A 26,061-nucleotide genomic window follows, 5' to 3' on the forward strand; every position below is an offset into this window, starting at 1 on the left:
TATGCTGAGCATCCTGAAACCCATCTCTGAAGCTTTAAACAAAATACAGAAAAATAGCTGTTTTATTGTTGATGCTGTTGAAATTTGGAAGGAACTGAGTGAACACTTAAAAACAGAACTACACATGGACAGAATTAAATTACAAGCATTAAAAAAACAAATGGGACAAGTACTGTCTCCAGCTCATTTTTTGGCAAATATTGTCAATATCCAGTATCAGGGTCAAAACTTAAGTGCTGAGGAAGAGGAGTTAGCTATGACATGGGTATCCAGCAATCATCCATCTGTAATGCCAACTATAATAAACTTCAAAGCTAAGGGGGAACCATTCAAGAAATATATGTTTGCTGAAGATATTTTAAAGAAAGTCACACCAGTGAACTAGTGGAAGTCACTTAAGCACTTGGATTTAGAGACTGTTCAAGTAATAATTTCACTTTTAACAGCAGTAGCTTCTTCTGCAGGCGTTGAAAGAATATTCTCTTCCTTTGGACTCATTCATTCTAAATTGAGAAATCGTTTGGGACTCGATAAAGCAGGAAAGCTTGTTTTTCTTTTCCAGATTATGAACAAAGAAGGAGATGAAGATGACGAGTGAGCTACAGAGGACAGTATTTAAGTTTTTCATGTGTAGGCTGGGCTGACAGTCTAAGTTTCTTAAAATATATATATATATTGTTTAGCCAAATTAGTTAACAAACATGGATGTTTGTTTAAGCAAATAACATATGCTGTAATGTTATTGTTTCAGTTGAATAAATCTATTTAAATTGTTATTATTAAGGTAATGATTATTTTTCTCCTTCCTAAGTACAACAGAAAAGTTGTCCAAATATGAATGATTAGCCTATTAAACGGGGGATAAAAAAACTAATATGAAAAGTTGTTATTCTAAAAATCTCCATCTACTTGCATATTAAAGTTATACCAGCAAGAATTGGTCTTTATGTAGAAAACTATGATTTAAATCAAGCCTTACTGACTAGTGATTTAAATCGTAATTTAAATCAAATCCACCCTGCTCCCACTCCCAACTCCCTTAGTCATCCTAGAAAGATACCATGGTCAATGGTATTGAAAGCTGCTGAGAGGTCAAGTAGCACCAAGATAGAGGAATGACCCCCATCTCGGGCTCGCCAGAGATCATCCATCAGCGTGACCAAAGCAGTTTCCGTGCTGTAGCCAGGCCTGAAGCAAGACTGAAAAGGGTCTACAGTCAGGTCCAGAAATATTGGGACATCAACACAATTCTAACATCTTTGGCTCTATACACCACCACAATGGAGTTGGAATGAAACAAACACAATGTGCGTTAACTGCAGACTGTCAGCTGTAATTTGAGGGTATGTACATCCAACTCAGGTGAACGGTGTAGGGCTTACAGCAGTTTGTATATGTGCCTCCCACTTGTTAAGGGACCAAAAGTAATGGGACAATTGGCTTCTCAGCTGTTCCATGGCCAGCTGTGTGATATTCCTTTATTACCCCAATTACAATGTGCAGATAAAAGGCCCAGAGTTCATTTCAAGTGTGCTATTTGCATTTGGAATCTGTTGCTGTCAACTCTCAAGATGAGATCCAAAGAGCTGTCACTATCAGTGAAGCAAGCCATCATTAGGCTGAAGAAACAAAACGAACCCATCAGAGAGATAGCAAGAACATTAGACGTGGCCAAAACAACTGTTTGAAACATTCTCAAAAAGAAGGAATGCACCGGTGAGCTCAGCAACACCAAAAGACCCGGGAGACCACGGAAAACAAGTGTGGTGGATGACCGAATAATTCTTTCCCTGGTGAAGAAAACACCCTTCACAACAGTTGGCCAGATCAACACTCTCCAGGAGGTAGGTGTATGTGTCAAAGTCAACAATCAAGAGAAGACTTCACCAGAGTGAATACAGAGGGATCACCACAAGATGTAAACCATTGGTGAGCCTCAAAAACAGGAAGGCCAGATTAGAGTTTGCCAAACAACATCTAACAAAGCCTTCACAGTTCTGGAACAAGATCCTATGGACAGATGAGACCAAGATCAACTTGTACCAGAGTGATGGGAAGAGAAGAGTATGGAGAAGGAAAGGAACTGCTCATGATCCTAAGCATACCACGTCATCAGTAAAGCATGGTGGTGGTAGTGTCATGGCGTGGGCATGTATGGCTGCCAATGGAACTGGTTCTCTTGTATTTATTGATGATGTGACTGCTGACAAAAGCAGCAGGATGAATTCTGAAGTGTTTCTGGCAATATTATCTGCTCACATTCAGCCAAATGCTGCAGAACTCATTGGACAGTGCTTCACAGTGCAGATGGACAATGACCCAAAGCATACTGCAAAAGCAACCAAAGAGTTTTTGAAAGGACAGAAGTGGAATGTTATGCAATGGCCAAGTCAATCACCTGACCTGAATCCCATTGAGCATGCATTTCACTTGCTGAAGACAAAACTGAAGGGAAAGTGCCCCAAGAACAAGCAGGAACTGAAGACAGTTGCATTAGAGGCCTGGCAGAGCATCACCAGGGATGAAACCCAGCATCTGGTGATGTCTATGCGTTCCAGACTTCAGGCTGTGATTGACTACAAAGGATTTGCAACCAAGTATTAAGAAGGGAAAGTTTGATTTATGATTATTATTCTGTCCCATTACTTTTGGTCCCTTAACAAGTGGGAGGCACATATGCAAACTGCTGTAAGTCCTACACCGTTCACCTGAGTTGGATGTACATACCCTTAAATTAAAGCTGACAGTCTGCAGTTAAAGCACATTGTGTTTGTTTCATTCCAACTCCATTGTGGTGGTGTATAGAGCCAAAGATGTTAGAATTGTGTCGATGTCCCAATATTTCTGGACCTGACTGTAGATAATCCGTTTCATCCAATGACTGTAGGAGCTGAAGTGCCACCACCTTTCCCACAAAGGGTCGGTTGGAGACTGGACGAAAGTTCTTTAATTCTGCTGGATCCAGGGAAGGCTTCTTGAGGAGGGGCCTTACAATCGCTTCCTTTAATGGTTGCGGGAAGGACCCTTCCCTCAAAAACGCGTTAACTAAAGCCTGGAGCCAGCCTCGTGTCACCTCCCTGCTGGCCGAAACCAGCCAGGAGGGGCACCGGTCCAACAAACAAGTGGAGGAACTCATCGCTCCTATAGCCTTTTGGAACTTATCAGACAGGAACAAGAAATAAAAGCTCTACAAATAAAAAAGGTAGACTATAAAGTGCAAGCATTTGCCAATGATTTAGTATTTATCCTTGAAGAACTGTTGGAAACAGGGCCTAAACTACCGTATTTTTCGGAGTATAAGATGCACCTTTCCCCCCTCCCAAAAAAGAGGGTGAAAATCTGGGTGCGTCTTATACTGTAGCCCCACCCAGCCTCGCAAACGGAGATTTCAGAGGCTGAAAGAAGCATCAGAAAAAAAGTCTCAGAAACGAAGCTTCAGAAAAAAGCTTCTGAAAGGCTTTTATCTAAAATAATATGGCAAGCAACAAAAGAAGAATCAGTACAGGTTCTAACCAAACTATGTTAATAAATCTGGAGAATGACACAATAACCAATAGATCGGAAAAGGTTAATCTACATCCCAATACCAAAGAAAGGAGATTGAACAAAGTACAGATAGTCCTTCAGAATAAAAGCCCCTGAAAGAAGCTTCAGGAAAAAAGCCTCTGAAAGGAAGCTTCAGAAAAAAAGCCTTTTTTTCTGAAGCTCTGTTTTGGAGGCTTTTAGAGGCAGAAAAAAAAGTTTTTTCTGAAATGGAGTTTCAGAAGTTTCAGAGGCAGAAAAAAAAGCAAGGCACAGAGTTCACATCTAACGAACCTGTTGCTAAAATTCACCTTTGGAAACAGATGATTGGGGGTATTCCGGGAGGCTGATCCACCCACTAATCAGCTTTTTTCTTATTTTCCTCCCCAAAAACTAAGGTGCGTCTTATACTCCGAAAAATATGGTAGTTCAGAAATTAGAAGAATTTGGTAAAGTGCCCATACTTAAAATAAATAAAGACAAAACAAAGATAATAGCTAAAAATCTGACCAATAAACAGAAAAAAGAACTAGAGGGTAAAATTGATATTCAGATAGCCAAGAAAGTTAAATACCTGGGAATCTGGCTAATGGCAAAATGTTCATCGATCAAAGAGGATAATTACAATAAGCTTCAGCAAATAAAAAAAGATCTGGGGAATTGGAAAAAATTACAACTCTCGCTAATTGGAAGAATTGCCACAATTAAAATGAACATATTACCAAAAATTTTATTTTTATTTCAAACAATACCGATAAAATAAGGAAAGAAACATTTTAAAGAACTAAACAAAATAATAACAAAATTTATTTGGCTATGGAAAAAACCAAGAATAAAACTATCACAAGACAGTAGAAATAAAGGCGGTTTTGGACTCCTGGAGTGGGAGTTATATTATCAAGTGGCAGCATTGACATGGATAAAAGATTGGATAAACCTAAAAAATAAGAGGATTCTGGCAATAGAAGGCCATGATTTACAACTAGGTTGGCATGCCTTTATATGGGAGGGGAAAAACAAAACACATACATGTTTTCAAAGACATCAAATTAGAGACGCTCTTTTACTAGTATGGGGAAAAATAAAGAAGGACCACTTTGTAGTGGTATTATAAAATACCAGTTTGGCTATCGATTATGGAAGCATTAATATGCCTGAATGTGTTGGACTTAGACCAAATAACAAGATATAAAGACATACTAGATGATCAAGGAAACATAAAAATGAATCAAGAATTAAAAAACCAGGGAATTGAAATAGATTGGTGGCCCTACCTACAAATTCAAACGAGATATAAAAAAGACATGGAAAAGTATGGTTTCTATAGGGAACAACAAAGGCTGGACAAAATATTACAGGGGAACGAGGAAAAATGATTTAAAAAATTTACATTTATTTATTGAGATTTAAAATGGAAGAAGAACGGTTAAAGAAACTATAATAACTTAGGCAAAAAAAATTGGTTATACCATAGAATTAGAGAAATGGGAAAAGTTGTGTGGGGGGGAAATTATAAACTGACAATGTCAGCGGCATACAAAGAAAATTTATATAAAATGTTTTATCGCTGGCATTTGCCCCCAGCGAGATTAGCAAAAATGTTCCCAAATAGACCAGGTGATTGTTGGAAATGTAAACAGAAGCAGGAAACATACTACCATATGATGGACATGCCAAGAAGCAAAAAAATACTGGATAAAAATAAGAAACTGGCTAGAGGAAATTACCCAACAACAAATAGATCTAAAACTAGAGTTATTTCTATTAGGTATATTAATAGGAAATTATAATTTTAAAAAACTTCAATACATAATATTACACATAACAACGGCAAGAATTGTTTATACGCAAAATTGGAAGAATGAAAGCATATCTTCTGATGGAATGGTGATAAGGAAAGTGCTAGAATGTGTGGAGATGAATAGGCTGACAATGGAAATAAAAGACAGAGGAGAAACTGTCTACTATTTGATTTGGACTTTATGGTACAACTGGTTAGAGCATTGGTTCCCAAACTTTTTCAGTCCAACGCCCCCTTGGTACTACAAACTCATCCTCAGTGCCCCCCACCCAGGGGTGGGTTCTACTTACCTTTACTACCGGTTTGCAGCGGGGCCGCGCATGCTTACTTCACTCGCGCATGCACGCACTCTTCTGCACATGTGCAGAAGCTTTTTGGTGATGTTGGGGTCGGTGGGCGGGGCCTCCTGCCAGTTTTACTACCGGTTCTATAGAACCAGTGAGAACCGGGTCAACCCACCCCCACCCCCTGTAAATAGCATTGTTCGGAATAGCGGTTTGCACGACCCACTAAGGAAGATAGTAACAGTAAAATACACGGAATACAGCTATTTTTGGCCTCCTGAAGCCTTGCCCAGCAAAACGGGGCCCGTTTTTCGCAAAAACAGGGTGCACAGAGCCTTTGGGAGGCCTGCAGGCTGCTCCAATACAAATCTATCCCTGTAATAAAAATAGCTAACGCTATTAGTTTAACACTAAAGAAATCCCCTGAATCAACCAATCTAGAGCAGTGATTCTCAGCTGGGGGTTCCTTTTGAATTTGCTGACCACCAGCGAGTGGGAGAAAGCAATTTCACAGAGGAGGGGATGGAGAGGGCTGTGGGATGAATTCACACCCATTCCCAGACCTCCTTGGGATCAACCTGCAGCCCTCCCCTGCCTCCTCAGGCGGTGGAGCGTGTGGTGGGGAGGATGCTTTTCAAGAAGTCACAAGGAGGGCTGAGAGCTGGTTTCTGTCCCACAAGTAAGATTTGGTCCAGAACCAACCCCAACATGAAGGTCTTTTATTTGCTCCTTGTACTCCTTGTCTTTGCATTTTTAACAGGTAATAAATTAAATTTCTGATGATGTAAAAATAGCTCATAACTCACCTTTCTAGACAGCTATTATCATGTCTAAAAGCAAGGTACTCTTCTTCATCTTTTGTCTGGAGTACCATTTAATCCAGAGTCTTTTAATTCCAGAAGTCCAAGTTTAAAGAATGGACTTCTGGAATTAAAGGTCCATTTTTTAGCTAAAACTTAATTCTCCATTGTGGGTGGAGACAGCAGCCAGGATGGGGTGTGGTCATCTGTTAGGCCGATAGACTGAGCCCATCAAATTTGCTAAGTCCCGCCCTTGTTACCGGGCAAACCCAGCTTTTGGCTCAGTCTGTCAGCCTAGACAGGCGTGTGGGACTGATCCTCTTGAACCCTTTTCCCTTTTCCTGGCTGCTATTTCTCTGCTTTTCACTAATTACTGCTCTGGTTTGACTCGGACTGTTTATTGGATCTTCTTTGGACATCGATTTCAACTTTCAGTAAGCTTATTCCCCAGTAACTGACCTTACTGGTTGCTGGGGGGGGTGGTGGAATCCCTCTGCGCCCCTTTCCTTGCGTGGGGGGGAAGTCCTTGGGGGGAAAAGACCCTGGGGGCATTGTGGAGTGATTGCGCTCCCCTTTTACCACCACAGCTGGCCGTTTTGGGTCCTGAGGGCAATCCTGCTGCCTGTGGAGCTTCGCGCCCCCTTTTCAAACCTCCCGGTGGCCATTTTGGATTTTAAAAAGCTCCGTTTTTTTCTGCTCGCCGTTTGTCTCTTTGACAGCTGCTTCGTGGAGTTTTAACGCTCCCAACGGCGTTGAGGGAAGCTTACAGCCCTTCCCTTTGACCACTGTCACCCTTAGTGGCCGATTCTGCCTTGTACTCTCCTCTAACGGCGCAAATCAGCTGGTGGAGCCCATTGGCTTAGGCGCCTCTCCCCGCAGCGCCGCTTGAGCGGCTGGGAAGGTTTTTGGCGCGAACGGGTATTAGGAGCCTGAACGGAGCTGTATGCCATTCCCTGATACCAGAGGAATTTTTACTGTTATTTGTTGACTTGCCTGGCCTTAATTTCTGTGCTTATTGCTGGTGGAGCTTTGCGCCCCCCCTTCCTTTACGTTTGGTTGGTGGACTGCTCGTGTCTGGGCTGAGGAAACGTTTTTGAGTGGGGTCTCGCGCCCCCCCTGCCTTTTTCAATCTCTGTTTCGTCCAGGTTATTTCAAACCATTACTTGTGGAGTGTCTGCGCTCCCTGGTGTCATATTTGGGGCTGAGCCACATTCATTAATGCCCCCCTTCCCTTGGCTTGTGCACTCTCGTACCTATTTTACAACAATCATCTGGCAGTTCGCCTTACTGTCATCATGCCTAAGGCCTCCCATAAATCTAAGCACTGCCACAAGGCCAGGAATTCTGATTCCCACCATCTTCAGAGAGTTTCTTCTGCTACTAAAGAGGTTCCCTATGGATCTTCTTCCAGACTAGACCCTTCTGGCTCCTCTCAGCCTCTCAGCAAGGCACCCTCTCGTGCGGAGGCTCGCAGGGACAGAGTCCTGAAGAAGATTTGCGCCAAGGCCAGTGGCGCTCAGTCAGTAGGCATGGAGACTGCTTCAGTCTCGACCCATCCCCCTACGGGTGCCGATTCTGCATCTCAAGGGGATCGTCTTTCCCTTCAGGACTGTCCGGCGGTCATTGCAACAACTGATCTGTGGGGTTCGTCTGCGCCTACGACCTCTGTTCCTCCTCCGGAATCATCCCCAGCTCCACCTGCTGGAGAAGCCATTCCAACCGGGACACAACAGCACTCTTTCCCGTCCACGGAACAAATACAACAGATGATTGCTGCAGCTGTCCAACAGTCGTTGGCCTCGCATTTTCAGTCCACGAGCAGAGCAGCTTCGGTGCGTTCAGTGGTTTCCCCCTCTCGAGGGATGGGACTCTGGATGATGTTTTGTCCGTCAATGCTCCTGACTCTCCCGTGTCTTCTACGGCCAGCAGATCCCCTTCTCATGCGGCTGATGACCCTCATGACCTGGAACTCTCGGAGGATGATGATCTGCCTCCTGAACAGCCCGCCTTTACGGGTATTTTTCCCCAGTCCTTGTTCAAATCCCTACTACATAAGGCCATTGCTACGGCCCAGCTTAGCTCCCCTTCACCTTTACCGGTTTCTGCTTCTACATCTAAGGGTCCTTTAAGCCCTCTCTTTGCTGAGCCAGCTAGGACTGTAGATACCATCTCTACTCCCCCTTTGTTTCTCGATGTTATCAAGAAACAGTGGTCTTCACCGGGTTCTGTTCCGGCACCTACGGCAGCGGATAGACGAAACTTCAGTATTGCTCCGGATCTAGATTCTCTTCTCCAGGTTCCATCTGTGGACGCTCCCGTGACGGCCCTCTTACCTCACTCAGCGGTTCCCGGTGATCCTGAGGAAGGCCTTCGTCCGGAGGAACGCCGGGCTGAACACGTGCTCCAACGAGCCCACCAAGGTGCTTCATGGGCCATCCGAGCAGCTTCTATTGCCTCCTTTTTTAATCGTACAACTCTTTTATGGCTTCAACATTTGCAGGAGTCGTTGCCTACGGAGGACGTTCGAGTACGACAGGATTTAAGCAAGATTTTAGCTGCCACACAGTTTTCGGCGGACGCTACTCTGAACGCCGCTCGCTTTGCGGCCAAGTCTCTAGCATCTTCGGTTACGGCGCGTCGATTAGTTTGGTTACGCCACTGGAAGCCGACGCTAGGCATAAATGGCGCCTGGCGTCTGTCCCTTTCACGGGCTCCAAGCTATTCGGGGAATCTCTGGATCCTTTCCTCTCAGGGACAAAGGATAAGAAGAAATTCCTTCCAGTTGTCTTTCGCAGGGGGGATTCCAGGTTCCGCCCGTACACTCCTCGCCCCCAATCTCGCCCGTATGAAGGATCTTTCTTCTCCCCTTCTCTCCCTAGGTCACAAGGGAATTTCCAACCTAGACAACGGGCCGGTCAGGACAGACCTCCCAGAGGTAGGACTTTTGCTCCCAAACGGCCCTTTCGGGGGGGAGGGGGTCGTTTCTCCGGGCGCCGTCGCTAAGTGCATTCCGGACCCTCCCATAGGGGGCAGATTGGCCCTTTTCGCCCCTGTCTGGGAGGGCTCGACTTCGGATAAATGGGTCCTGGCCACTTTACGATCTGGGTTGGCCATTGAATTTCTTTCCCCTCCTCCAAGGTTCTTTGTAAGCTGTCCCCTTTCTAATGATATCCAGAAACGGTTCCTTATGGATTCGGCGGTTCAGCACCTTCTATCAATCAGAGCCATTCAGCCTGTGCCCTTGCGTGAGTGGGGCACGGGATTTTATTCCCGTGTCTTCCTCGTTCCCAAATCCTCGGGGGGGTGGAGACCCATTCTGGACCTTAAGCGACTCAACCGGTATGTCCTATACCGGAAGTTTAAGATGCACTCACTAAAATCAATCCTAGACGGTGTCAGGAGGGGCGATCTCCTCTCTTCCATAGACCTCACGGAGGCCTATCTCCACATCCCCATCCTCCCTTCCCATAGGAAGTTCCTTAGATTCTGTTACGGGGGGCGCCATTTTCAGTATAGGGCCATGCCCTTTGGCCTTTCCTCGGCTCCTCGTACCTTCACCAAGATACTGGCTGCCCTGGCAGCTTCCCTTAGGGCTAAGTCTATTCGTCTGCAATGTTATCTGGACGATATCCTGATTTTGTCTCCTACTCTTCAACAAGCTGCCTCTGACCTGCAATCCACCCTCCTTGCCCTTACTACTCACGGGTTCTCAGTTAACTTGGCGAAAAGCCAGTTAGTCCCTTCTACTAATCTGGTTCACTTGGGGGCTCGGATAGATTCCGTTACGGGGAGAGTTTTCCTTTCGAACGAGAGACAGGAGAGTTTGAGATCCCTCGTCTCCAAAGTTGAACGAACTCCACTTTCCTCTCCCCTGCTCTTGTCCCAACTCCTGGGCAAGATGATTTCCGCCATTTCAATTGTTCCTTGGGCCCAGTTACACTCGAGGGAACTTCAGTGGTTCCTGTTACCTCTACAGAAAGCGGGTAGAGGTACCTCCCCCATGAAGGTTTCTGTCCCTAGGAAGGTACTTAGGTCCTTAAGGTGGTGGCGGTCTCCAGCACTTTCCCGAGGTTGTTTTTTCTTTGATCCACAGAGAGTGGTGGTTACAACGGACGCCAGTCTCCAGGGTTGGGGTGCTCATTGTCGGGGTCAACTGGCTCAAGGTGTCTGGACCTCCGTCGAATCCCGTCGCTCCATCAACTGGTTGGAACTGCGAGCAATCTACCTGGCACTTCGGACCTTTCATCATCTTGTGTCCAACTCCCACGTTCTGGTCCTCACGGACAATATCACCGCGAAGGCCCATGTCAACCGTCAAGGGGGCACACGGTCTCTCTCTCTAATGTCGGAAGCGTTACGGTTGGGCCTTTGGTCGGAGATCCATCTGGCTTCGTTGCGGGCAGAACACATCTCCGGTGTCACCAATCTGCAAGCCGACTGGCTCAGTCGTCAGCGGCTGGACCATGCGGAGTGGCGTCTCAACCCTCGCCTCTTCCAACAGATCACGTCGCGTTTCGGGATGCCGGTGGTCGATCTTTTTGCCACGTCGGACAATGCGCAGCTGCCGCGATTCATCTCACGGTTCCCGTCAGCTCAGGCAGAGGCCGTCGATGCTCTCCGCTGCCCGTGGCCCCCAGGGCTCCTTTATGCCTTTCCTCCGGTTCCTCTGCTTCCCCGGGTAGTTCGCAAATTGCTGATGGAACAGGCGGAGATCATTCTGGTGGCCCCGCATTGGCCACGCAGACCTTGGTTTGCGGACCTCGTATCTTTGTCGATAGACCAACCTTGGCAACTTCCTCAACCGCAGGACGCTTTAACCCAAGGGACCTTGACACATCCGGACTTACAGTGGCTCCGTCTGACCGCTTGGCGATTGAGCGGCAGGCACTTCGGGAGGTCAACGTTCCTCCAGACGTGATTTCTATTATTCAGGCGTCGAGAAGGCCGTCTACGGACCGAATTTATTCGGCCACTTGGAAGTCGTTCTGTGCCTGGTGTGATCGAGCGGCGGTTCACCCTCTCCAGGCCTCCATTGTTAATGTTCTCGTTTTCTTAAGGGAAGGTCTTCGCAACGGACTGTCCCCCAACACATTGCGGAGACAAGTGGCGGCGATCTCATCGGTCCTTACTGTTGGGTCTTTATCCTCCTTGTCACAACACCCTTTAATCCGCCGATTTCTGCGAGGGGCTACAAACCTTTCCCCTCCTGTGTTGCACAGATATCCAACTTGGGACCTTTCGGTTGTTCTAAATTCCCTTACGTCAGCTCCATACGAGCCTTTGCGCACGACTAGCCTTCGCCTTTTGACGTGCAAGGTCGCCTTTTTGGTTGCAATCACCTCGGCCCGACGCATTTCTGAGTTGGCCGCTCTTTCAATCCGGGAGGACCTCTGTGTGTTCCATACCGACCGTGTGGTTCTCCGTTTGGACCCAACCTTTGTACCTAAAGTTAACACCACCTTCCATCGCATGCAAGAACTCATCCTGCCCAACTTTTGTCCTCATCCGAACCATGGACTTGAACGGCGGTGGCACTCTTTGGATGTCCGACGGGCCCTGCGGATCTATATTAAGCGGACGGCGGTTTTCCGTAAATCGGAGGCCCTCTTTATCTCTTTCCTACCGGTATCCTTGGGCTCCAAGGTGTCTTCATCGACCATTGGCCGTTGGATCCGGCAGACGATATCCAAAGCATACGAGTTACGATCTCTCCCGAGACCATCTCGATTGACGGCGCATTCTACCCGCAGTGCTGCGACATCGGCAGCCTGGGCTACTCAGGCCTCATTGCTCGAAATATGCAGAGCGGCTACGTGGACATCGCCTTCTCCATTCATTCAACACTATAAAATTGACAAATTTGCTTCAGCAGATGCCGCCTTTGGCCGTAGAGTATTACAGCGAGTTGTCTCTGGGGAGGGGACTTCGGACCAGACTGGTCCCACCCGACCGTAGGGACGTGAATCTTTGGCATGTCCCATCCTGGCTGCTGTCTCCACCCACAATGGAGAAGGGGCGTTGGTCCTACCTGAGACGCACCTTCTCGTTGGGTGGAGACAGCAGCCAGACCCTCCCTCTCTTTCGCCAGTCTGGCCCTTTGTTTTGGTTTCTTACCTGTCTTGTTTCCTTAACCTGTTCTTGGTGTCCCACACGCCGAGCCTGTCTTCTTGTCCTCGCCAAAAGCTGGGTTTGCCCGGTAACAAGGGCGGGACTTAGCAAATTTGATGGGCTCAGTCTATCGGCCTAACAGATGACCACACCCCATCCTGGCTGCTGTCTCCACCCAACGAGAAGGTGCGTCTCAGGTAGGACCAACGCCCCTTCACACCTGTTAGTTTTGCTTGAGCAGTGTGAACAATTGACAGTGTGATCCTCTAAAGGTCTGAAAAATATATTATTGATTTTTCTTTGGCATTTAAACTAGATAACCGATGTGAAAAAGTGCATCAAGGAAGGACTGGAAAGCCAATTCATACTGAACTGTATTGGGTTTTCTGTTGTTATTTGAATAAAATGAAAAGAAATCAAATAGTGGTACCTAGTGCGGAAAAAGAGATGAAATAATGGGTCATTCTCAACACTTGAATTCTCTACACTTAAAATATCTAGAAATTATTATGGTTAAATGAGTTTTGCTCCATTTTACTATTTTTCTTGCCATAGTTCATCTCAGTTCAAATCAAAGATTTGATAGTTCAAATCAGAGATTTGATAGTTCAAATCAAAGATTTCTGAGACCAATGTTGAATACTTAAATTTCAGTAGTCATCAATCCCAGTCTTAAAATGAGTTTAGAATCAGTGGGAGTCACTAATAACAATGAACTAACTAGCTACTGATAATGAGTCCAGTCCTGCCTTTCTTTTCCTTCTGTCCACGTTTTGCAAGTACTTTTTCCAGGTATATGTTTTATTCCAAAGTATACAAACCATTATTGTTAGGGAAAAAATGGGTCTTCCAAGCAATTTTAAAAGACACTGTCAGAATGACTCTGCTCTCAGACCCCCTTGTGGCTCCTTGAAAAGCATCCCCCCCCAACATATGTAAAAGAAAAGAATAAGCTTAAAAATCCTAGCCTTTTAAAATTGAAAATATGGAAGATTGGGAGGATGAATATGGGACACTAAGGGAGATGTTTCAAAAAGTAAGGGAGGCATTTAAGGGAAATAAAGAAGCAGAGAATTGGTTAGCTTGCAAAAAAAAGAAAGATGAATGAGAAGTAAGAGAAATGAGATAATATTGAAAAGGAAATAATTGAAAAAAGATAAAGATGATTACACTGGATTCAATAGTGATAGAATAAAAATGGATATGGGAAAATACATCTCAAATATGAAGAAAAGAGAAATAAATGGGGTAAGATTGAGAATGAAAAATAATAGTTAAAATTAAAGGAAAAAGGCTGAAGGAGATATAAGAACAGGAAAAAGAAGGTAAAGAAATGGGAGAAAGGGAGGAAAACATCTAGAAAGAGAACTGTGGAGAGACTAAGAGAAAATGGTTAAGAGTCAGTGAAAACGTTAATTTGTTAATAAAGAGAAGGATGCTAGTTGTAGAAATTATATGTGAAAATGCTGTTAAATGAAAAATAGAACAATGTAATGTGAAAGAAAGAATGATATTGGAAGAAGCACTAAAGGAGAGAATAAATTATAATATAAGAATTAATTGAATATGGAAATTAAATGTAAAACTGAATTAAAATGAAAATGCAAAAAATGATTCAAATGATATACTTGTAAGAAGTAAAGTAAATATATATTGTTAAAAGTAAAAAGTCTAAGGATTGGAAGATTGTTTGAGTAAATATTTAAAAGAAAAAATGGAATAAGATGAAATATACTGCTAATAATTAAAAAGATGAGGGGAAATTTTGAGAAATATACTTGATAAATGAAAGAAAGACTGGGGTTGCCTGAACTCCATAGTGGAAAATATAAAATTGAAAATGAATACAGCAATGGAGAGAGATGAAGGAAGGAAAGAGAGGGAAGGAAGAGAAGGGAGGAAGGAAGGGAAGGGAAATTAGAGCAGGAGAGAGGGTAAGAGGGTGAGCTGGATGGGGGGGAACGAAATAGAGGAGCTTTACTCACTAGAATGGAAGGTTGAGGGTTACTGGGGCCGGAAAATGACTACAAACTTATGCGGTTTGAATCCCCCCCCCTCCTTCCTTCGGACTGAGTTTTGGCCTATTGGCCTATTACGATCATAGCTTCCTATCCATCTTGGCCTGCTGAACTACCCCTAATTTCCCCACTTCCATCTGGCCTGTTTGGATTCCCTACCATGTAGAACTTCTTTGACGAACATTTACGAACTTAAACCTCCTTTGAGCTGGATATTGGATTCCCTGATGCCGCTAATCCCAGGAGGGATACTGGTTCTATGGACATAAGGCCCGAGGAGGCGGAATATGGCTATCCTCACCCCTGAGCTTTCTATCAAAGTCTCCATGGGTTGGCCTTGGTGAGAGATGGCCGTCCTGGAAACTTTCGGGGTCGAATGATATGCACCTCCTTAGCCACTGTCGTGAGAGGACAGTGGAGCTTGGCGGCCTGACCATGGACTGGAATTTTCCCTATGTCTGTAACATCAGCGGTCCCCCCATCCTTGGACTTTGTTTCCCCTGATGACTATATGTATTCGGTGTCGGAACTCCTCACCCTGCGAGATTCTCCCCTCTCGCAGATTTGGCCCCCCACATTATCGAGGGCCTATCTCGATGACGGACTTTGGAGTCCGGAGAGATGGCATGGAGCAAGGAAGAATTTATGGGGCTTTTTAGGGAAATTTTTTAAGATTTTAAGGGTTCCGGGGGGGGGGTTGTAATTATTATTTTAAAGATACTGGGAAGACGACTATGGCGGATGGGGGGGGGAAATCCACCAGGGTCAGAGCCGTGCCCGGCACAGGGTAACGATTTGGGGGGCATTGGACGAGGGATTGGGAAAGGGATGGGGGACGATATCTATGAGGGCTGTACCATCGGCACGGTAGATGGGAGGGGCAGATATGGCGGGAGCAGGGGACCACATCAGGTGTTGGGGGCTCACACTCGCTGTCTGAGAGCAATTGCTTGCCTCGGTCCCCAAGGCTCCGCTCGGATACTAGGTGGCTTAGATACTCAGGAGCTGGGCCTTCGGCTGATGCTGTGCAATGCCAGGTCCGTGGTCAATAAGGCCCCCCTCATTCACGATCTTATACAAGAGGGAGGAGCGGACCTGGCGGGTATTACGGAGACCTGGTTGGGCCCGGAGGGTGGCGTCCCTCTGGTTGAAATGTGCCCACCAGGCTTCAGAGCATTCCATCAGCTGAGGGCCCAGGGGAGGGGCGGGGGGGGGTGGCGGTTATTATTAACGAGGATCTGGGTCCGAGGGAGACCACTGTGCCTCAGATAGCCGGATGTGAGTCCCTCCTTGTGAGGTGGGGCCGTGGGGTCCAGATGGGCTTGTTGCTTACGTACCTGGCTCCCTGCCGCGTGGCAACAGCCCTACTTGAGCTACTCGACGTGATAGCCACGGTGGCAGTAGATACACCCAGGCTTTTAGTCATGGGTGATTTCAACTTGCCATCCGTTGGTGAAACGTCTGAGGTGACTCGGGAGTTCATGGCTTCCATGATGGCCATGGACCTGACCCAGTTAGTTCATGGCCCTACTCACAGGGGAGGTCACACTCTGGACTTGATTTTTGTCTCTGGCCAGTGGTTGAGTGGTCTTGTTATAGGGGATATAGACATGGAACCCTTGTCATGGACTGACCACTCACTCCTTCGCTAGATCTTCGAACCGCGACCCCTCGCCGCAGGGAGGCGGACCCAATTAGATGGATCCGCCCCAGGCACCTGATGGATCCTGATAGGTTCCAGACGGAGCTTGGGCCATTTCCTGAGGATCTAGCACATGACTCGGCCGAGGACCTGGTAGCCTGGGATCTGGCGGCTGGTGGGGCCTTGGACCGAGTCGTGCCTTTGCGGCCTCTGACCCGGTGCCGATCCCGTGCGGCTCCTTGGTTTACTGAGGAGCTGAGGGAAATGAAGCGCCGGAAAAGATGCCTGGAGAGTGGTTGGAGGGCCAGTCTCGCTGAATCTGACCGAACACTGGTAAGGTCGCATATTAAGGCCTACCTAGTGGCGATAAAGACGGCAAAGTCTAACTACTTTTCCGCCTCTATTGCGTCATCAGGGAATTGTCCGGCCGCCCTGTTTAGGGTGACCCGCTCCCTGCTCCATCCGGAAGTGCGGGAGGATCCCTTAGAAGGCAGGGCGGAGGATTTCGGACAATACCTGTATGACAAAATCGCTCAGATCCGGGGGGATTTGGACTCTGACTGGGTAGATCAGGGCAGGGTGACGAGGAACAGTCTTGAGAATGTTATCTGGGAGGAGTTTGATGCTGTGACTCCCGATGATGTGGACAGGATTTTGGGGAGACTTAGTGCGGCCACATGTTTACTGGACCCGTGTCCCTCCTGGTTGGTACTGGCTTCCCGGGAGGTTACACAAGGCTGGCTCCAGGGCGTCATTAATGCGTATTTGAGTGAGGGTCACTTCTCCGCTGCCCTGAAAGAGGCGGTGGTGAGGCCTCTCCTCAAGAAGCCGTCCCTGGATCCGGCAATATTGGCTAACTATCGTCCTGTCTCCAACCTTCGCTTCATTGCGAAGGTTGTTGAGAGTGTGGTCGCGCAACAGTTTCTGCAATTCCTGGAGGAAACATCCTATCTAGATCCGTTCCAGTCAGGTTTCAGGTCTGGGCACAGCACGGAAATGGCATTGGTCGCGTTGGTGGATGATCTCTGGAGGGCTCGGGACAGTGGTTGTTCCTCTGTTCTGGTCCTATTAGATCTCTCAGCGGCTTTTGATACCATCGACCATGGTATCATGCTGCACCGGCTGGAAGAGTTGGGGGTGGGAGGCACTGTGTTGCGGTGGTTCTCTTTTCTCTCCGACCGGTCGCAGTCTGTGTTGGCAGGGGGGCAGAGGTCGACCTCGAGGCCTCTCATCTGTGGAGTGCCGCAGGGATCGGTCCTCTCGCCCCTTCTGTTCAACATTTATGTGAAGCCGCTGGGTGAGATCATCCGTGGCTTTGGGGTGAGATACCATCAGTACGCTGATGACACCCAGCTGTACATCTCCACCCCAGGCCACCCCAACGATGCCCTTGAAGTGATATCCCAGTGCCTGGAGGCTGTGCGGATCTGGATGGGGAGGAACAGGCTCAAGCTCAACCCTTCCAAGACTGAGTGGCTGTGGCTCCTGGCATCCCGATATAGTCAGTTGACTCCATCACTGACCATTGGGGGCGAGTCTTTGGCCCCCACTGAAAGGGCTCGCAATCTGGGAGTCCTCCTGGATAGGCAGCTGTCTTTGGAGGAACATCTGACGGCTGTTACCAGGGGACCTTTTATCAGGTTCGCCTGATTCGCCAGTTGCGGCCCTTTCTCGATCGGGATTCCTTGTGCACAGTCACTCACGCCTTCGTCACCTCTTGCCTTGACTACTGCAATGCTCTCTACATGGGGCTCCCCTTGAAGAGCACCCGGAGGCTCCAGCTGGTCCAGAATGCAGCAGCGTGGGTAGTGATGGGAGCAACATGGCGCTCCCATGTAACACCGCTCCTGCGCGAGCTGCACTGGCTCCCGGTGGTCTTCCGGGTGCACTTCAAGGTGTTGGTTATCACCTTTAAAGCGCTCCATGGCATAGGGCCTAGCTATCTGCGAGACCACCTGCTGCTACCGACGACCTCCCATCGACTCGTGCGCTCCCACAGAGAGGGCCTCTCAGGGTGCCATCAGCCAAACAATGTAGGCTGGTGACCCCCAGGGGGAGAGCCTTCTCTGTGGGGGCACCTACCCTCTGGAATCAGTTGCCCCCGGAGATAAGGAGAATCCATGACCTCAATGCCTTCCGTCGTTCCCTTAAAACCCATCTTTTCCAGCAAGCCGGGTTGGCTTAAGAAGAAATTTTTAAATTCTTTTAATCAGTCTGTGATTTCTTAACTTTCGGGCCAAAATTTATATATATTTTTAAATGTTTTTTAATATTTGTATTCTATGTTTTTTATCTTGGCTGTACACCGCCCTGAGTCCTCAGGGAGAAGGGTGATATATAAATTGGAAATTAAATTAAATTAAATTAAATTAAGAGAGGGAGGAAGAGAGGAGGAGAAGGAGAAAGAAAAGGGGAAGTAGGGAGGAGGAGAAGGGGGGGAAGAGAAAGTAAGAAGGAAAGAAGAGAGAGAGGTGGTAGGTTTGATTGCTGTACAATAAAAAAGATGAAATGGAAGAAAGGCAACCCCAAACAAATATAAAGATATTAAGATAAAGAATGAATTGTTAAACTTTAAAGAATAAAAGAGAACAAATATGAATAAATAGCAATAATTAGAAACACACATGCAAACATACAATGTATTTTCTTTGAACAGAGTATTTGGCCAGTTCACAAATTTAAACAGTGTTTAGTCATTTCAATTAAATTTACAATTTCTATATTTTCTTTTTGCCATATTTATCCCCCATCTATTTTTAAAAAAAAACCAATATTACCCTTCATCCTCATCTCTAATCTTAATCAAATTCAATTTTTCCCTTCTATTCTATATTATACCCCTTCCCATTGTCATCTATTTTTATATCCATCCTCACATTGGTTAATTATGTAATATTACAGTTTTTTATATTTTTATATTAAATTTTTATATTAAAATTCAACATTTTAATATAAATCAATTAGTTATATAACTATCTTTTTTGTATATTAATCAATATGAACATGAATATTCCAATTATTTCCATGCAATCCAATTTCTTACAAATCAATTAATTATATTTATCAATACTAATAAACCAAATAATTTTCCCCATATATTCCTCCAAACCACAACTTAACCATTTCTGCTTTCAACACAATATACAATTAATAGTATCTCAATTATTACAATTCCCTAGTTAAATAGAGCTTTCCCCTTATGTTACTCATTTTCACATCTTAAAGTCTCCCAATAACCCAAACAGTTTTGCCCATATAATCCTCCAAATCACAACTTAATCATTTCTACTTTCATCACAATATATAATTAAAAATATTTCAATTGTTACAATTTCCCTAATTAAATTTAAAAATGTTCTAGCGGTTATCCAAGCTACAACTTAATCCTTTTTACTTTCACCACCATATACCATTAAAGGTATTTCAATTGTTACAGTTTATACTTATTCATATTTTTAAAAAAAATAAAAAAAACTTATCTAGACATTGTCTAGATTTCAAAAATACAAAGACAAATATTCCAATTATTATTCATTTCATTTTTACAATCATGATTTCCCATTTATTTCTTACTAATATTCATTTTTCAATTCTAAATATGTATAACATCTTTCTCTTTCATTTCTTTTTCTTTTTCTCCCTTCCCATTTTTGCCTTTTTCTTTCTCCTTTTTTTCTTTTGTGTTTTAAAATCTTGAATTCTCCTCTTTTGCCCTAAATTTTCCATTGTTTGCACCTACCTTTTTTGGTGAGGAAAAAGAAGAAAAAGTAATCTCCCTCTGCCTCTGCCTAATTTTGCCTCGTTCCGCCAAACAGCAAACAGCCTGCTTTACTTTCAATTTCGTTTTCAGCTTGATTAGCACAAAGAGAAAAAAAAAATCTGCTCCAGCAATTTAGCTCTTTGCAGCAAGCAGCAGAGCCCTGTGCAAAACAGCTGAGAGCAAATCAGCTGAAAGTCAGGAGGCCAATCTAATCAACGGGCTAATTAGCCTATGCTGAAGCTGAAAGGAGTTGTTTTTTCTTGCTATTTGCTTGCAAGGAGGTAAGTGCTGTGAGGCACAGGCCAAAGGGTGGGGGCCACCCTCCTTGCCACTTAGCGCCCCCTTTCCCCCCTTTTGCCTCTAGCGTCCCCCTGCCGCCCCCCCTTGCCTCTTACCACCCCCCTAAGGCATCCCATCACCCACTTTGGGAACCACTGGGTTAGAGAATAGAAGTAAAGATTAAGGATGTTAAAGTAAGATAAGATGTGATAAAAATGAATATATATTTATGTAACTATAACAAGCACGCTGGACAGATCAAGGTACGTTGTTAATATATAATCATGAATTATAATATATATAAGAAAAAGGTATACTAATACCTCATATATACCTAATATACCTAATACCTAATATACTATGTAGTGTGATAAAGATGAAAATTGTGATAGAAAACAGAAAAATTATTTAGAAAAAAAAAGAGAAGAGGACACCTCCCCTATCCTATCCCCTTCTCTCCCTCAGGCTTGCCCCACAGAAGCCTCCCCTATCCTATCCCCCTTCTCTCCCTCAGGCTTGCCCCACAGAAGCCTCCCCTATCCTATCCCCTGCTTGCTGCTGTGAAAGTAAAACTGAAACTCCTTTCCTCTGCTTGTGTTTTGCATTCGGAACAGATGTCTTTTCAGGTGGGGAGGGGGAGTAGAACTCCTTAGCATCAGAGTGTGTTAAAATGGGAAATACTAATGCTCTGATGGTCATTTTGAAAAATCCTTTCTTGGTGAGCACCTAGAAGCCAAGAAGAACATACATGGCAAATTTCAAGTTTGTAGGCTTTATGGTTCTGGAGATTTTGTGATGATGCGTGAGTGGTACTGTGCTTTTATATATATAGATGCTTGGGTAGATGACAGAGAGCCTAATTTTCATGTACCCAATTAATAATAAATAGATTTTGGACAAATATCATTGTAGACACACCTCATAAATGGAATTGGAGCACAGTAACACCTGTCAGTGTGTGGAGTCTTAAACTACAGACCTTTGATTTTAAAACTTAAAACAATAGAGGAATATGTCTTAACAATTTAATGTATTGGAAATTGAGACTTCCTGTGTACAAATTAGATTTTATGAGTAAAGTTCTGTATTAGCGCTGAGAATTGTTACAGTGTTTCTAAAAAAACTTCTTGACTCCCAAGGTGTGCCATGGCTCAGCTGTTAAAGATACTGAGCTTGTTAGCTGGAAAGTTGACAGCCTGGGTTCAAGACCCAAGCACCATACAATGGGGGAGCTTTCATTTCTTGTTCCAGCTCTTGCCCACCTAGCAGTTTTGAAAGCATGCAAGATAAATAGATACTGCTTGGGTGGAAAGTTAACAGTGTTCCATGAACCTTTGGCATATACCCTTACTGGCCACCTGACCACAGAAAATGTCTTTGGACAATGCTGACTCCCTCGACCAAGAAATGGAGATGAACACTGCACCCTAGAGTCAGACACAATTGGACAGAAAAACTTTGCCTTCACCTTTTCCTGACTCCCTTATGAAGTTTGTCTGGGGGCGTTGACGGCAGCATTTTTTCCCCCTTCCTGTTGGGCTGGTAGAAATTCTGACATGTTGCAATTATATTTGTAATTTGTGTCTCTGAAAGGAGGAAAATCTGGTTGTGCTTGTTTCTGCATTGTTCTTAGCCTAATGATTGCTTGCTGCATCAGGATTTGCAGCTAATGGTGGGGTGGAGTAGTGTTCTAAATGATTGCTTCCCTCTCTTCCCAGTATACACTCTGGGAAAGGGAGGCATATATTTCCAGTATACATTCTGGGAAGCCTAATATACTTCATATTGAAGATTTTGAAGGTAAGAGTGGGAGATTAAAGGAAATATTTTTCATAAACTTGAGAACTGAAAATTTTGGATAATTCTCCATCTTCTTCAGAAAATTTGGAGAGGAAAATAAAAGAGAAACCTCTAGAAGCAGTACAGTTAATTTCTTCTTATTACTTTGGCTGCTCCCACAACAGAAGTAGAATTATTTTTAGATAGGGAAACTTTAAAATTCAAATAAACAGATGAAAAAAATAAAAATGAAATGACAGTTTTTAAAATCTTTATATAGAATTATAAAGCTTCTATTTCCTGGTTTTGTTTAGAAGATTAATAGTTTCTGCAATTCATTTTTGAATTCTTGAGACTAGATTTCAAATACTGGTAAGATACTCAAATACTGCTTATCTTGTCTCTCATTTGAATAATGTACCAGAAAAACTAATATTAAAACTGAACAAAGTTTTTTGATTCCCCAGTTTCCTTCTTCATTTAAGTCTGATTGCTTACTTGTTTTAGAGATTAATTCAAGTTATGATTAAGTGCTGCTCTTTATATAATGATAAAGGATAAATGTATTTTGTACAAATAAGGTACTATAATGTCATTTCATTAAAGTATTTACAGGGGAAAGTTATAAGTAACCTATCAATCAATACTAACTCTAGGAAGGTGAAATAGTACAATTTTCAAAACAAATATTACTAAAAATTTCCATTCCAAGCAGCTGATGAATACTCAGTCTACAAGGGCTTGAGTACAAATACGTAATATGTTTGTAATCTGTTTTTTAATACTTAAATATTAATGAAGTGAAATACGTAGCTTTATAGATGTGGCACTGATGGAAAATTGTTCTTTGTTTTGGTATTTTATTGTTATGTAAATACTTTATAAATGAGTTTTAGTTAACAAATGCATCACTTTTGTTCTGAAGAAATAACTTCATGAGTTATCTCCTACATGAAATTGCAGTGCCATTAAAGTCAGTTAAAAGAAATCCAGCAGAGTAAAAGCAGTGAGCCAGCATTTTCTGTTCTCTAGAATTGTTCTCATGGAGTTATTGAAAGGAGATAAAATATTTTAAGACATGAAAAAGCTTTTATTACACAGTTGTTAGGGGAGGATGTTACTAAAATTTGACTTACCCGCCCAATCAGCTTGATGGACTGAGTCTGTCAATATTGCTAAGTCCTGCCCTTGTTGCCAGGCAGGCCAGTTTTTGACTCAGTCCATCAGTTGGACGGGCGTGTGGGTCTTTAGCTCTGGCTTTATTTCTACCTTTGACTTTTGTCTGGCTTTTTACGGTTTGTCTTTCTGGCTTTTTTGACTTGGATTGCCTTTGACTATGGATCCTCTCTCTCCCATCTTGACTTCGGATTTGCCTGACTACATTTTGTGAGTGTAATTACTGTTTTGGACTTGGTCATTGTTATTGGCTGTTCCTGGTGCCTTTGGGCAGTTTTCGTTGCCTGTCTCCTTCGGGGGAGACGGCTTTCAGCTCACGGCTGGTTGGGGCATTAAAGCAATTGTTCTCTTGGCACGCGATTTCCTTGCCAATTGACTGACTGACAGCATTTTTGAGCTGACGGAGCTGTGGCGGCGGCCATTTTGTCTGACTTTTTGCGCCAAGCCTCTGCTACGGCAAATTCACTTTGAAAGCGGTGCCTGTCATTTCAACTGTTTTGCGCCTAGCCTCTTTAGCGGCAAGCCCTGTGGACTTTGGAAGTTTGAACGGCGCTTGTTCTTTCGCCTACGAAGCCACTCTTGCCGCCTGGATTACAGCGGCTGTTTGTGTCCCACAGCCTTTCTCATTTAGTGGAGCTTCGCGCCCCCGTTCCACAGCCTTTCGTATTTAGTGGAGCTTCGTGCTCCCGTTCTTCTCAGGCAGCGAGCCGTTGGGACTGATATCTGGAACGGCTCTGTCATCCACATCACTTCTTTGGCTCCTAGTCCTGCATTTGTGGAGCTTTGTGCCCCCTTTTGTGACAGAGAGTGCCCCTTGTTTGTGAGCACCACCTCAATGGTCTGATTGACGGCCGCCATTTTGTCTGCCTCACTATTATAGCACGACGAACATTTTGTGGAGTCCTTGCGCTCCCATTTGTGTTTGACGAGCCTCTTCACACCAGCACTATTTGTGGAGTTTTGCGCTCCCACTAGTTTGGGCTTTTTATTTCTCACTGACTCTGCCTACCTGTGGTTTGCCTAGTAGCTGCCTCAATGTCTAAAGCCCTGTCTAAGTCTAAGCACGGCCGGCGAGCCAGTGCTACTGACTGTGGCCAATCAGACTCTTTGTCTGCTACCCAACAACCAGCTCGGGAGGCCCCCAGGGATCCATCCCCAGCTTCGCACCACTTGCACTCCCGCCACAAATCCAATAAGCGAGGCATGTCCTCCTCGAAGGCTGAGAAGTGGAGGGACAAAGTTTTAACGAAACTCTGAGACAAAGCTTGCGCCAATCTGGCTTCCTCTGGTCATCAGGCTCCTGCGGCTGCTGATAATCTAGTCCCTGTGCTGGTTCCTCGGCCGCCTACTCCGGATCAATTGTCGTTACAGGACTGTCCCGTCACTATTGCCAAGGATAACCTATGGGGATCTGGTTCGTCAACACACAGCCTGTTTCCTCGGAGCCTGAAGTTCTGCAGAGCGCTCCTTCTTCGAGTTCCGCTTCCATTCCTCCTCTGGAGGCGATTGCTTGCCAACTTCTTCCGGGCCAGCTTCAACAACTCATTGAAGTGGCTGATCAAAAGTCCCTGGCCACAGGACTCCGCCCTTCCAGCAGGCAAGAATTGGTGAGGTCGGCCTCTCCAGTTTCTCCGGAAGGGGGTGCTCCGGAGTGTTCACATTAGATCTGGGCCCCCGATTCTCCAACATGTTCTCATTCGAGCCATCCTTCGGCTCTGACTGAGGTGGATTACAGTGACTCTGGCTTGTCAGACGATGAGAATCTACCTCTGAGAACAGCAAAGTCCCAGGTCCGGATGGAATTCCAACGGAATTTTATAAAAACTGCCAGTCTGCAATAGACGAACTACTACTACAAGTTCTCAATGAGGCACTGCTGGAAGCAGAAACACCTAAATCTTGGGCCGAAACAATTATCTCACTCATCCCCAAAGAAGATACGGATCCGACTAAAGTCCAAAATTATAGACCCATCTCGCTGTTAAATGTAGATTATAAACTATTCACGACAATTATAGCACAGAGGCTGAAAACAATTATACATAATTATATACACCCCGACCAAAATGGTTTTGTCCCAAGGAGACAAATAAAAAACAACATGAGGACAATAATAAACGTTCTCGAATACTACGAGCAAAACATCAATAATCAGGTAGCGCTAATCTTTCTCGACGCGCAAAAGGCGTTCGACAATTTGAACTGGAAATTCCTTATAGCACAACTGCAGATTATGAATTTCGGCGACAAATTCCTGAAAATGATTAAGAAAATATATTCTTCCCAGACAGCGAGAATTATAATTAATGGAGATATGACCGAAAAAATAAGCATCCAAAAGGGGGTAAAACAAGGATGCCCGATATCGCCTCTACTGTTTATAATCTCACTGGAAGTCCTTCTAAAGGAAGTAAGAAAGGAAGAAGAAATAAAAGGACTGAAGATAAGGAATGAGGAGTATAAACTACAGGCTTTCGCGGATGATGTGGTCTTCATAGTGGAACAACCGGAAGTAGCGGGAGTCAAATTATTAGAGAAGATAAAGGAGTATGGCAAAGTGGCGGGGCTTAAGATCAATAAACAAAAAACCAAAGTCTTGACCAAAAATATGACAATGACACAAGAGGAAAAATTAGAAGAAGAATTAGGAATGCAAATTGCGAAGAAAGTAAAATATTTGGGAATTTGGCTTACTACAAAAGCAACAACTATTAGAGAGGACAATTACATTAAATTGATGAAGCAAATTAGAAAAGACTTGGAAAGATGGAATAAGGTACAACTATCATTTCTTGGCAGAATAGCGTCTGTAAAGATGAACATATTACCAAGACTCCTATATCTCTTCCAAGTGATACCAATTGGTCCGGGAAAAGATTTCTTTAAGGATCT

General features: G+C 44.5%; 1 protein-coding gene across 33 annotated transcripts in view; it reads left to right on the forward strand.

Annotated features, from left to right (window-relative positions):
- Nucleotides 1-26,061, forward strand: part of LRRFIP1 (LRR binding FLII interacting protein 1) — a 245,806-nt gene that overhangs the window by 13,601 nt on the left and 206,144 nt on the right. For 9 of the 33 annotated variants that reach the window (XM_034426191.3, XM_087885594.1, XM_087885621.1 and 6 more), the window contains exon 1: nucleotides 21,851-22,014. The exons of the other annotated variants lie outside the window; for them this stretch is intronic. The gene's annotated coding sequence lies outside the window, so the exon portion shown is untranslated. Of the gene's footprint in view, nucleotides 1-21,850; nucleotides 22,015-26,061 lie in introns of those variants that run through there. 33 annotated transcript variants of the gene reach the window in all.

Source organism: Pantherophis guttatus, chromosome 1 (assembly GCF_059756535.1).
Source record: "Pantherophis guttatus breed Tessera chromosome 1, ASM5975653v1, whole genome shotgun sequence".
NCBI classification, from domain to species: Eukaryota; Metazoa; Chordata; class Lepidosauria; order Squamata; family Colubridae; genus Pantherophis; species Pantherophis guttatus.